Raw genomic sequence first — 12656 nt, 5'->3', positions numbered from 1 at the left:
GCTTAGGCTTGCTTTGGCTATTCAGACTCATTTTTTGTTTCAAATGAATTTTAGAATTTTTTTTTCTAATTTTGTGAAAAAATGTCATTGGTAGTTTGAAAAGGATAGCATTGAATCCGTAAATTGCTTTAAGCAGTATGGCCATTTTAATGATATTGATTCTATCTATTCTTGAGCATGGAATGTTTTTCCATTTGTTTGTGTCATCTCTGATTTCCTTTAGCTGTGTTTTGTAATTCTCACTGTAGGGATCTTTTGCCTCCCTGGTTAGCTGAATTCCTAGGTATTTTATGAATGGGATTATGGTCCTGATTTGACTCTCAGCTTGGATGTTGGTGGTATACAGAAATGTGGCTCATTTTTGTACATTGATTTTGTATCCTGAAACTTTGCTGAGGTCATTTATCAGATCTAGGAGCTTTTTGGCTAAGACTGGGGTTTTCTAGGTATAAAATTATATTGTCTGCAAACAGAGATAGTTTGACTTTTCCTCTTTCTATTTGGATGTATTTTATTTTTTTCTTTTGCCTGAGTGCTCTGGCTAGGACTTTCAGTACTATGTTGAATAGAGTAGTGAGAGTGGGCATCCTTGTCTTTGAACATTTATTAAACTACAGCTTACTTTCTGTTTTAGATAAATTACTTTCTCTGTAAGCCTCCTTTATATTTCAGTTTGGGTAATATATTCATTTTACTTTGAAATTAAGTGTTTAAGTAGGTTAGATTATCTATGAAGTTTATTTTAAGGGAGCAAAGGGATGCTGTAAAATATTTATTATGAAAAGGAAGAGCTGAGTCCAACATGCCAAAACCACCGAGCTAGGCATTTTTTCCCTGAGACCCGGGGAGGACAATTATTTTATTAACATCTTTCTGATCATCCTGGCTGTCTGAGATTCTTGAGGCATCCCTACAGCCATCCCCCACTATGTCATTTCTTAGCTGGTACCTTCTTTCAAACTAAGGAGGCTTGACTAGGTCATCCAGTTTAGTATTAACCTGTATGAGTTCTTCTTTTTCCTTGAAAGAGAAAATGGAGGCCCAAAGAGATTAAGCAAAACTGTGTTTTCTCTGGCATCTGCTGGCATCACCCAGATCCAAGAGGTGGTGTCCTGTTCCTTTTTTGTCTTCTTCTTCTTGGTATAATCATTAAAAACCAAATAACATTTCTTTTAGTTTATCTTAGTATGTTCCACTCTTCATTGTCAGCTTTGGTACAACCTTTAAAACCCAAATAATATTTCTTTTTGGTTGCTCATGACATGTTCTACTCCTTACGCTTTGTGTTGGTTGGTCCTTCTCCCCACTGGTTCTAGGCTTTCATTTGCCCTTGACTAGACCGTGCTCCTTTGGCCTTTATGAAATCTGAGCTTGTCATATGCATCCTGGGCGTTACACCAAGATAACTTTTGACTTTCACATAAAAATCAATGACAGTTGGGTATGAGACATTCCTTTTTGGCAGTTCACCCCTGGAGCATTTAAAGTTTCTCTCCATGAAAGTATGTTGTTGCAAGGTCCACCTTGCTAAAAATTAAAAAGACTGTAGATCTTATTTTAGGAAGTTAGTGGCCTGTGCCCTGACCATCGTGAACTCTAAATGGTGCATGGCTCTTCCTTCGTGTTTGTTGAAGATACTTTAGGGGGTGTCTTCCTAGCCCTTGCTGATCACCTCCTTTGCCCATCAATGTGGACTCCCAACTGCTTTGTCTGTAACAAACATGACACAGCCCCTCTGACCATAGCAGACTGGACCCAGGGTGGACAAATCAGCCAGATAGATGAGGTTTCCCTCATGTGCAAACACTCTTAATTAATCCAAAGTTTTTCCTTTTGGATCAGTTTCATTGTTGAGAGTCTTGTATTATCTGAAAATTTAGTTTAAAGCAGTTTAACAGTAATTTATGCAGGATTTCTTGTCAAATTTAGCCTAATATTTGCAAAAAGAATAGAAATCTGGGAGAACTTTAAAAAGACTGACCAAAGAACATAAGGAAGAAGAAGACACACAAAGAAAATTATAATGATAGATTATGGAGTTCTATCACACCAAAAGGAGCATGGGCAGGAAATGCACATTATGGGTGAGTCAGTACAAAATGGTACCAAGTGGGGTCTCTCTTAAGTGGCTTGCTGATGACAGGGTTTGTAAAGCTTGGCTTCACACAGACCCAAAATAGACAGCACATAAATTCCTTAGGCATTGGCACTGGGATCACAGCCTGTGCCAGGAAGAAGCCTGCTATAGTTGGGTTTTTGCAAAGTTTAGGAAAATAAGCATTTTCAAAAGAACTTGATGCTAGTAACCATTTCAGACTGCCATCTTTGTTTCTGCAAGATAACAGGTGTTCTGTGCCCCAAAGGGTGTTTCTTGCTTTGTCCTGTGCCTGTGGACAACCTCTTCCCTGGGCAATCCAGAGAGCTCCTGCACCATCCAGCAGCTGCAACCACACTGGCTCCAAAAAAGTCTGAACCCAACTCTTGAAGAGGAACCCACCTTCCATGTGTGCCTCTCCTTGGGTAAGCTCCCTCAGCCCTAGAGTACTCTTTAGAGTTCTCTTTATAGCTTTATAGTCTCCTACTACAGCTTAATAATTATTTATTTTAACTTCTCTAGTTAAAACAACGATGATGAAGATCTTGAGGATGATGACAATAATAATAACAAGGGTAGTCACAGAAGGCTTTCAGCATGGTAAATACTAAGTTTTAAAATTATCCTGAGATACCTATTCATCATGATATTTGCAGATTCAAAATACTGGCACATCATGACCATTGTAGATTCAAAGACCAACTCTGGCAGTGAAAGAATGTCATCCTTAGATTTTTGAATAAATAGCCTTACATTTGTCCTTCTTGAGAGATCTGTGCTGAATCCCCAAATGCCAAATTTTCCTCTGTATTTCACAAATTATATTTTAATTTTTGGTATGGAGACTATAACAGCTCACTAATAGTATTCCACAGCCCAATGGGTCCTCATAGTGACTTCTGGAAGTTTCTAAAAATGTTTAGGCATAAATCCAGATCTAATGGTCCCAAAGCTAGGCTTGCACCGTAAATTACAGCCACTCCTCTGCTCCAACCACAGAACAAAAGCAGGAACATAGACTCCTTTATAAAAGGTGATATCCAAGAAAAGTGAAGCTTTAACCAGCACTTAGTTATTGCCAGCATTTAAATGGTTAAGTGTCTTATAATACAGAGAGGGGAGACTGGAAAGAGTCCCTCGATTTCTGCTTCTAATAAAATCACTAAGCCTCTGGCCCATTTCCCCCCGAGTTCCCCATGGGCATGGCCATGACCAGCTGGATGGTTAATCTCCCACAAATAATCTTATCACCCAGAGAATGGAATTGGTAACTTTTAAAGAGCTATCTGGAGCCAGAACTTCTGAGATTTTACACCTTTAAAACCCAAATTTGTCAAAGAACCCAGAGCAAATTAACCTATTTCTCTACTCAGAAGAGAAGATGAAATATTTCCATCTTCACTGACAAGGACTTCTGGCAATTTGGATGAATGATGCCAAGAGAAGAAAGCAACCGGCTTATAAACTTCCTAAGGAAACAAATTTCAAAAGAAACCCCAAACATCACGAATCACAAGCTGCTTTGTTTCCTTATTCATGACCTTCATCTACCTTCCCTTTCATCAAGTAAATGGAAATGTGTCATTCTGATTAACGGTGATTGCTTCCTTGTCATACATCAACTAAAATGAGATGTTTCACTGTCACAGATTTAAGGGGACATGGGCATATATTTAAGAGGTATTTTTTTAAAAGGCATTCTTGATTATCCATATCACTTAAAAAATTCTTGTCTTCTTTCCACCCCATCCCCTTTTCCTGCAGATCTTTAAAGGTAGAGAAATGATATGACATTCAGTGGTGGTTGATTATAGCCTTGTTGGTGTAGCTGTATTGTTTACAAAATTGGTGCAATGATGCTGACTCGTAACAGGATTATAATAAGCCAGAAAATAATTCTAGCTGGCAAGCTCTGCAGTGATTTTCCTATGGAAATCATACCTCAAGCTCCTCTTTTTAAGGAGTTTTAATGCAACTTACTATTTCCCTTCTTGGAGGCAACTTATCTAAGCAGAAAGAAAAAGACAAACAAATCTACATGGATTGTGATTGCAAACATCGTGATTTTAAGACATAAATTTCTAGACGGTGAGGATAGTATAGAAACCTGTATAATGTTAACAGAAGACTCCAGAGGCAGGGACCATGCTGCTGGTTTCTTAGTGTATTCTAAACCTCTAGCACAATACTTATATTTAGAATTCAATACTTACCTTTTGAATATAGTTGTGAAGGTCAAGCACTGAGTCTAAAACATATTGAAAATCATCCACAAAGGGATGGTAACTAAAGATATGAAAGAGGAAGAGATTAAAAGGAAGTGAATTAATGAATGAATGAGTGATTACATCCTCAGGGCAAATAAACACTAAGCAAGATGACAGGGTTAGTATAACTATGACCTAGACAGTGAACCCCTTGGGTGCAGGAACCACACAACCTACCTGATTAGCCAGCATCCCGCACCAAAGTCAGCTTTCAGTAATGCTTGTGGGACGAACAAGCAGATGGATAAACGAAGGAAGCCGCTTCAACCTAAACCTTTACCTCTAGGCACAAACAGCAGATGCTGTGTCTGTAATAAATCTTTTTTCTTAAAAATCAATGTAAATTAAGGCAATTTCCGCCGCAGAAAAAAATAACCTGACAAGTATAAGTATGGTTGGGAATAAAAGCCCTGGAGGATAAATGTGGGACTATCTATGTTTGAGAGCTCCTCCCTCCATAGAAGAAGCATTTGCACTTTGTTTATGTTAAGCTAGTAAGATAGTGTTGATGGCTGCATTAATTCTAATATTCATAACCTAAGCTAGCGGTATAAAGTGCCTGGTACTGGTCTGGAGCTCTGAGTGTGCTATCACCAAATCAGATGCAGACATGGTGTGATCCACCAGGGAATGAGGGTAGACCCTGCCAATTAAGCTACCACAGGGAACCTTATCACTGGGTTTGGATGAAGTCCATTCAAAGCCTTGCACACAGGAAAAGTTCCAAAGATCATGTAAGTCCTCTTGACACAGAGAAATAGAAGTTGTCCTAGTTTAAGACAACAAACATATCCACAGGGTAGTTGGGGATGACTCAGAGATTCTAAGTCAGGACCAGGAAGCAGAGAAGCTATTAATTGGGTTGGCAAAGTCACCAGAAGGATTTGGTTGGAAGAAGAAAATGGGTCCAATTTTGGGCATATCAATTTTGTGGTGACAGATGGACATACAGAAAGAAATGATGAGCAGAGAGTCAGAAATACATGTCTGGAGCTCCTACCGGGCAAGAGTGTCATAGATATTTCCATGTTAATTGCATATGACTTCAGGTAATGCCAAGACAGGAGAACACAGAGAGACAGCACAGAAGGCACGGCCAGAGAGGTGATCAAAGCAGCCAAAAGACACCAAAGGGACAGTTGGAAGGCAGGAGAGAGGTCAGGACACCCTGGTGGTTCAGAAGAAAAGGAAGAAAATAATTTCTAGAAGGCAATACTCAACAATGATGACTTGGGCAGTGTTTATGGGGAAGAGGACTGAAGAAATGTCGCTAAGAGATGATCAACGGCCTTCAGACAGTGGGTTTCAGTCGTGTTGGGTGATGCAAACTAGAACATATGGATTAAGAGTGAGTAGTTATTGAGGCAGTGGGTTCTAAATATTCCTTTAACGTGAATTGATGGTTTTTAAAGTAAGAGCACATATTACACATCTCAGAAGATTCAACTGAAATGTTATTGCCCTGGTAAGTTTTTGCTAATCTCCCAATCAGAAATAAATTTCCATTTCTCTATACTATCATAATACTTTGTCCATATAGCACCTATCATATTTTGCTTCATACTATAATTGCCTTATTTTAGGTGCAGCACTTCTCCAATGCCTACCCAAAAGAGTTGGTTGGTTCATGAAATATTTGTAGAATGAATGAACGAAGACCTACTTGTTTACAGGTCTGCCTGTCCAATGTGGTGTGGCTCTTATATTGTATGAAACCTACTGGAGAAATGAATAAAAAGGCCCATTATATATATTTTTAAAAAGCTTATTAGTTGTAAAATATTACAGATACAGAAAACTGCATTTAAATAAATGCTTAGTTTAATAAACTATTATAAGGTCAACACTTTGTAACCATGACCCAAATCAAGACAAAGAAATCTGCCAGATACCTCATAAGCCCTCTACACAATCATTCTAACCACAATTCTCTTCCCTACACCCTCAAAAGTAGTCTCTGTCCTCACTTTTATGGTAATTGCTTCTGAGCTTTCCTTTACAGCTTTATCACCTGATTATACATCCCTATATTTCATTTTCCCTGTTACTTTTATATGTCTCTATTAGTTTACAGGTTCCCTTTCTGTCTCTCCACATGTGTTTTTCATGTAATTTATTTGTTGAAGAAAACAAGTTTGTCCTATAGAGTTTCTTACTATCTGGATTTTGCTGATTGCATCTCTGTGGATCTACTGGATTGATCATGGGGTTTCATTTTTGGCAAGACAACTATAGAGATATTAATAGTACTGTATTCTTCTATCACAGCCATGTGATGTACGGTTGTGTCTTTACTTATGATAGCAGCAAATGATGTACACTGCCTAGATCTATTAATTTATCTGAGTTGCAAAATAGTAATATTCTAATTTAATCATTTTTCCTTTAGTTATTAGTTGAAATATTTCTATAAAGAGAAAATTTACTCATCTACTACTTGGTTATCAGGGATGAAACTCATATAGAAAAGACATAATAGATGATTTTTTGCCCTCATTACTTACCAGTTTTAAAAACAAGTGGTTCTTTATTATTTTCAAAAATGACAAATTATTTTCTATCCTTATACATAAATTTAAACATACTTATTGAGCTTCAGTTCACCAAAAATATTATCTTTACTGAACATAAACTGTCTGATCTCTGTCCAGTGGGAACATCATTAGTTCTTTTGTCCTTTTGACATAATCCTAATACTTTTCTAGCTTCCTTGCTAATAACGTATGTGTATGACTCAATCTCCTAGGCTCATTTTATACAAATTCTGCCCAGACCTAGAACCCTCTAAATTCCCAAGAATAGCTGTTTTCTTTTAGTGGGAAATAGTATTTCAAGATCATAATCTGGGTCCTAGAGATGTCATTGCTATTGGGTTGCGTTCTCTTTCTAAGCCTTTTCAGTACACATGAGTATGAACTCACAATGTATGCGATACTTCCAATTTAAATTCAGTACCACAGGATTTTTACTTAACCTTTTCTACCTGGCATATATATTTACTTTCTTCCATGCCAGAATATTGATTCTAGAGAACACAGGGGATTCAAGAGTTAGAAAATCACATAATTGCCCATGTGATTTATTTCATTATATATGAAACAGACTCAGTTAGCATTAGCTATTCTTCTACTGTAAATATATATATAGCACTTAGTATCAGGCTCTATGTTAATAACTCTCTAGTTATTTTGGCTTATCAGAATTTACTCTCAGTAAATTCCTCAGAAAAAGCTCATGGGAAAAATATTCTCCAAGTCATTGAGTTTGCCTGAGCCTTTCATGTGAATGTCAATTTAGTTGGTTATAAAATTTTTAGCTCACACATCTTTCCTTAATTATCTTAAACATATTATTCCATTTCCTTACAGGATAAAGCAAGTTGTAGGAAAGTCTACTGAAAGTCTGATATTGTCTATTATAAGTGATTTGATCTTTTTGTCTGGATGCCTAAATTTTCGTTTGTCTTCAAAGTCTAATAGTTTTATTAACTTTCTCTCAGTGTTGGTTATTTTGGGTCAGTTTCCTTAGTTATGTGGTGTGCACTTTCAATATGTAATTTAAAAAATTGTTTTGGAAAACACTTGAAATTATAGTTTTGGGTATTTTTTTGTTCCCTCATTTTGAGTTTCTTTGGAGCCCTTATTATATGTATGTTGGCTCTTCTTTGACCACCTTCTACATTTGTCATTTTCTCTCAAATCCTTAAAAAAATTTCCATTTTTATCCTTTCTGAGTGATATAACTTCATTTATAAATCTTCCTAATTTGGACTTAATGTATTTTTTCACGTCATGTGACATTTTCTATTTTTTATTTTTTTTTTTTTTTGAGACGGAGTCTCACTCTGTCACCCAGGCTGGAGTGCAGTGGCGTGATCTCAGCTCACTGCAAGCTCCGCCTCCCAGGTTCACGCCATTCTCCTGCCTCAGCCTCCCTGAGTAGCTGGGACTACAGGCACCCACTACCACACCCGGCTAATTTTTTTTGTATTTTAGTAGAGATGGCGTTTCACCATGTTAGCCAGGATGGTCTTGATCTCCTGACCTCGTGATCCACCCGTCTTGGCCTCCCAAAGTGCTGGGATTACAGGTGTGAGTCACCATGCCCGGCCCATGTGACATTTTCTTAGGTCTTTTTTTTTTTTTTTAGCTTGTTAGAGATAGTGGGTTGTAGTTTTTATTTGAAGGAGGATGGGCCTATATTAGTAGCATTTTCAAATTTTTTGTGAAGCTATATTACTCTTTATTCTTTTTAAAATAATAAGTTTATACCTATGTCTTAGTAAATTTTGTGTTGCTGTTACAGAATACCACAGACTGGATAATTTATAATGAAGAAAAATTTATTGGCTCACAGTTCTGAAGGCTGGGAAATCCAATATCAAGGTGTCAGCATCTAGCAAGAGCCTTCTTGCTGCATCTTGACATGGCAGAAGAGCAAACAGAGAGGGAAAAGAGGCTGAACTTTCCTTTTTATAACAGCATAGTCCCCATTAAATCAAATCATTTCTTAAAGTTCCTATTACTTAATACTGTTATAATGGAAATTAAGTTTCAACACAAGTTTTGGAAGTGACAAATACTCAAACCGTATCAACTGTGATCTTTTCCTGTTGCTCATTTCTATGTAAAATTCGCTCTTTTAAACTTTTTTTATGTTTTGAGACAGAGTTCCACTCTTGTCACCTAGGCTGTAGTGCAATGGTGCGATCTCAGCTCACTGAAGCCTCTGCCTCCTGGATTCAAGCAATTCTCCAGCCTCGGCCTCCTGAGTAGCTGGGATTACAGGCTCCCACCACCACTCCCAGCTAACTTTTTGTATTTTTAGTAGAGATGGGGTTTTGCCATGTTGGCCAGGCTGTTCTCGAACCTGATAGGTGATCCAGCCACCTAAGCCCCTCAAAGCACTGGGATTACAGGCTTGAGCCAACACGCCCAGCCTCTTTTAAACTTTTAATCGGGATATAGTTCAGTATAGTTTTACTAACTTTTCTAACTTCAGGCTTTAGAGCACCTTCTCCTTTTGTTTTCATGTAGTTTTCAAAACATACAGCAGCTTGTTCTCTGGGGTCTCTTACCTCTAGGCACTTCTTCCACTTTTATCTTTACCTTCTCTTTCCCTTGTCTTTATACTGCTCAGTTTGGGTCCTGCTCTCAACAGTTTGATCTCAGTGAGTGACTACCCTGGAAGGAAGTTTCAAGTGTTTAAGAAACCCAGACCATTCCACTCCTTTAGATCTTACTGTTAACTCTTTTGATTCACCTACTAGTGGAGTACACAAAGCCCCTCCCAGTTTTGGCTACTTTCCATAGAGTACATGTTGGACATTTTGTGATCCTCAGGCATGTCAACTGCTTTGTTTCTCCCCTTAGCTTCCTCCTGCTAAATTATGGCTGATATCATGTGGGCCCTTGTTGCTATTAATGGTTTGTCTCCCAAAAATCATATTTTTGTCAATTTAATTTGTTAATGACATTCATGTGTTTTGGTTTTGCTATCTCTTTGCTCTATTTTTTTAAAAAACTGAGGATATTTAAAAGTTCTCCTGCCACTGCCACAATATTCCAAGATATTTATATTTTTGTATGTTATTGATATAGTAACAAAAATTGAAATATAGTATGTTTTAGTTGGGAAAAAAGAAACATAATTAAAGACATTATTCCTGTAGAAGTTGGATGAACATTTCTTTAATGAGAAGCTTAGCCTACCTGACCTCTCAGTTCATCTCTAGTTCTGGGATTCTATAGTACAAGCCTTGAAAGAGCCAGAACAATGTGGTATACACAGATTAGAGCCTATCAGATCTGGGTTCAAATCCATCCTCACCAATTATTATTTGCATGGCCTTCAATAAGCTTTTCTGTAGGCTTCAGTTTCTTCAGCTGAAAAACGAAGACAATAGTACCTTTAGAGAGCCAAAGAGCCACACCTATAGCAGTTTTCTTCATTTCAAGAAGTAAACTTTCACCAAAAAGAACCAATCCTTGTGCAGAAAGTTAAGGCTATTCAACTGCAACTTACATGAAATATCAAAATTCCCTCTAATACTACCAAGCTGTGGCCTCAGAATATCAGTAGACATTAGAATACCCAGTTGTTAGGATAAATGGAAATATGTAAGCACTGGTAGGACTAAGGCCTAGAGGAGAAGGCCCTTCCCACATTCCTTCTAAGTCTGTTCATCAGGAAGGAATTTGGTGATCAATGATATAATCATTTTGGTTAAATAAATCCTATAAACTATACTCTGGGGACTCTCCTGACACAGCCTAAAAAATGAATAACCTGCAATGACAATCACACAGCTCTCATTCCTTCTACATCACACTTATCTAATGAATTGGTGTCAAACACAGAAAATTATTAGAATAATTTCCTGAAGGGCTTTGTCACTTCAAATCCAAACTTTGTCAATTTCATAGCTCCCTACATGAGAAATGACTTTTTTGATAAATGCTTAATGTACACATTACTCCAAGAACACTTAAGTTAGAAACATGAGATTGCCAAAAAGCTTTATGAAAGAAATGCAGGCACATCTTTCTGCATACCTAAATGTTGCCTAGCCTAAAGCTATTTTTAAATTTTCATTTAATTTACTGAGCTTTTCCAACTTCAGCACAATTTATCACCTTACCTGTGTTTTCTATCATTCCTTCCCAACCATAAGTTCTTGAGGATAGGGGCTATGTCTTCTTCTACTCTCCATTCCTTGTGCTCAGCACATGGCCTTGGGCATAATGTACTTGCAATTGTGCTCATAGACTAAATTAAGTCAACTCCCCAGCTCCACGATCCAAATCATCTTGTACCACAGTCTTCATTCTGTTGATAAGTGGCCACCTCTATTCTTTGTTTTTCATGATCGTTTACATCTCATATACAATCCATCAGTAAATCTTGTTGGTTCTTGAAAATATGTCTTTAGCACCTCTTCCGCTTTCTCCCTTTTTATTGTGTTTAGATAATTCTACTATTTTCATGTCCTTCTGGGAAATGATTAGGAAAGTAAATTAAAAATCATATATTTTGCTACTTATTTTTCAAGTCCCATAAGCATTTATTGGAAGCTGTAGAGTAAGAAGGTTGAGACTGTCAATTAAGCTGAGTTTGAGGGTTATCTGAAGATTTTTAAATTCATTAGTTAAAAAAATATTTATTGACTACACCATATTTCAGACATAGTTGTGGTGCTGGGTAAAGCAGTGTATAAAACAAACACAGCCCCCACTGGCATGATCTTGCCTTGAGTTTGGAAAGAAAGACATCAAACTGATAAGCAAATTCATGTATGTGATCATGTCAGATAATGATATATACTCCATATAAAGAAGGCCAGAGTGAGGTGAGGTAAGACCAGGTCCTTGGATCATTTCTTCTTCTACTTATATTCACATCTTTGATGATCTCATCCAATCTCATGATTTTAAAAATCAATTATATATAGATGATTCCCCAAATTGAAATCCAGACTTGCATATCCATTTTCCTATTCCAATGTCTCTTCTTGCATGTCTAATAGGCATCTCAAACTTGGCATTTCTAAATCCCAATTCCTTAAGCCCACGCCAAATCTGGTCAGACCACCGTCTTCACTCTCGGTAAGTGGCCACCTCCATCGTCCCATTTGCTCTTCACACTTTTGTGTCCCACATATGATGCATCAGTAAATCCTGTTGGTTCTTAAAAATATGCCCAGGCTCCTGACGCTTCTACTGCTACTGTGCTAATCTGAGCCACCACCAGCTGTCCTCTGGGCCACCACAGGTAGCCTCGTCACTAGACCCCCTGCTTCTAATCTTCCTTGTTCTCACATACACTAGTCTCCCCACAACAGAGTCAGAATGTTCCTTTTAAAAGTAAGTCAAATCATGTAATTCTTTGGCTTCAAACCCTCTATTGGTTTCTTGAGAGTAAAAGCCAAAGTCCTTATCAGAGCCTATAAGTGACCTTTCTGACCTTTCTAACCAACTCACCTCTACTTCTCTCCCTCACTGGCTCTGTTTCAACCACACTGGCCTCTGTGCCACTCTGCAAGTGTGGCAGGTGCATTCTAGCCTTAAGACCTTTGCACTTGCTCTCCTCTGTCTTGGATACTCCTCCCCCATACATCTTATACATCTCCATGAATCCCTACTTCATCTCCTTCAGGCCTGTGTTGGAAGTAGGCCATCCTACGTAAAACTGCAATTCTTAACCCCACGGCATACCGCATCGTATTTCTTGGTTCTAGTTTCCTATTTAGGCAGGAGGGGATGGGAGGAGGAGGGGGTCTTAGTAGCACGAGAGAG

At 37.9% G+C, this 12656-nt stretch overlaps 1 protein-coding gene and 1 long non-coding RNA gene across 4 annotated transcripts in view; one reads left to right on the top strand and one right to left on the bottom strand.

The window, feature by feature from the left end:
- Window positions 1-4264, top strand: part of LOC110743978 — a 29851-nt gene extending 25587 nt beyond the window's left edge. Inside the window, exons 2-4 of one of the 2 annotated variants that reach the window (XR_004185891.1) lie at window positions 2364-2520; window positions 2618-2695; window positions 3469-4264. This is a non-coding gene — a long non-coding RNA (uncharacterized LOC110743978). Of the gene's footprint in view, window positions 1-2338; window positions 2521-2617; window positions 2696-3468 lie in introns of both variants that reach the window. The other variant, XR_002523888.2, reaches the window with a different exon arrangement.
- Window positions 1-12656, bottom strand: part of KAZN (kazrin, periplakin interacting protein) — a 1237957-nt gene that overhangs the window by 895333 nt on the left and 329968 nt on the right. The window lies entirely within an intron of this gene.

The sequence above is a fragment of the Papio anubis genome, chromosome 1 (genome assembly GCF_008728515.1).
Source record: "Papio anubis isolate 15944 chromosome 1, Panubis1.0, whole genome shotgun sequence".
Lineage (NCBI taxonomy): Eukaryota > Metazoa > Chordata > Mammalia > Primates > Cercopithecidae > Papio > Papio anubis.
The sequence above is the reverse complement of the archived record's forward strand: the minus strand, read 5'-3'. Positions and strand labels throughout refer to the sequence as shown.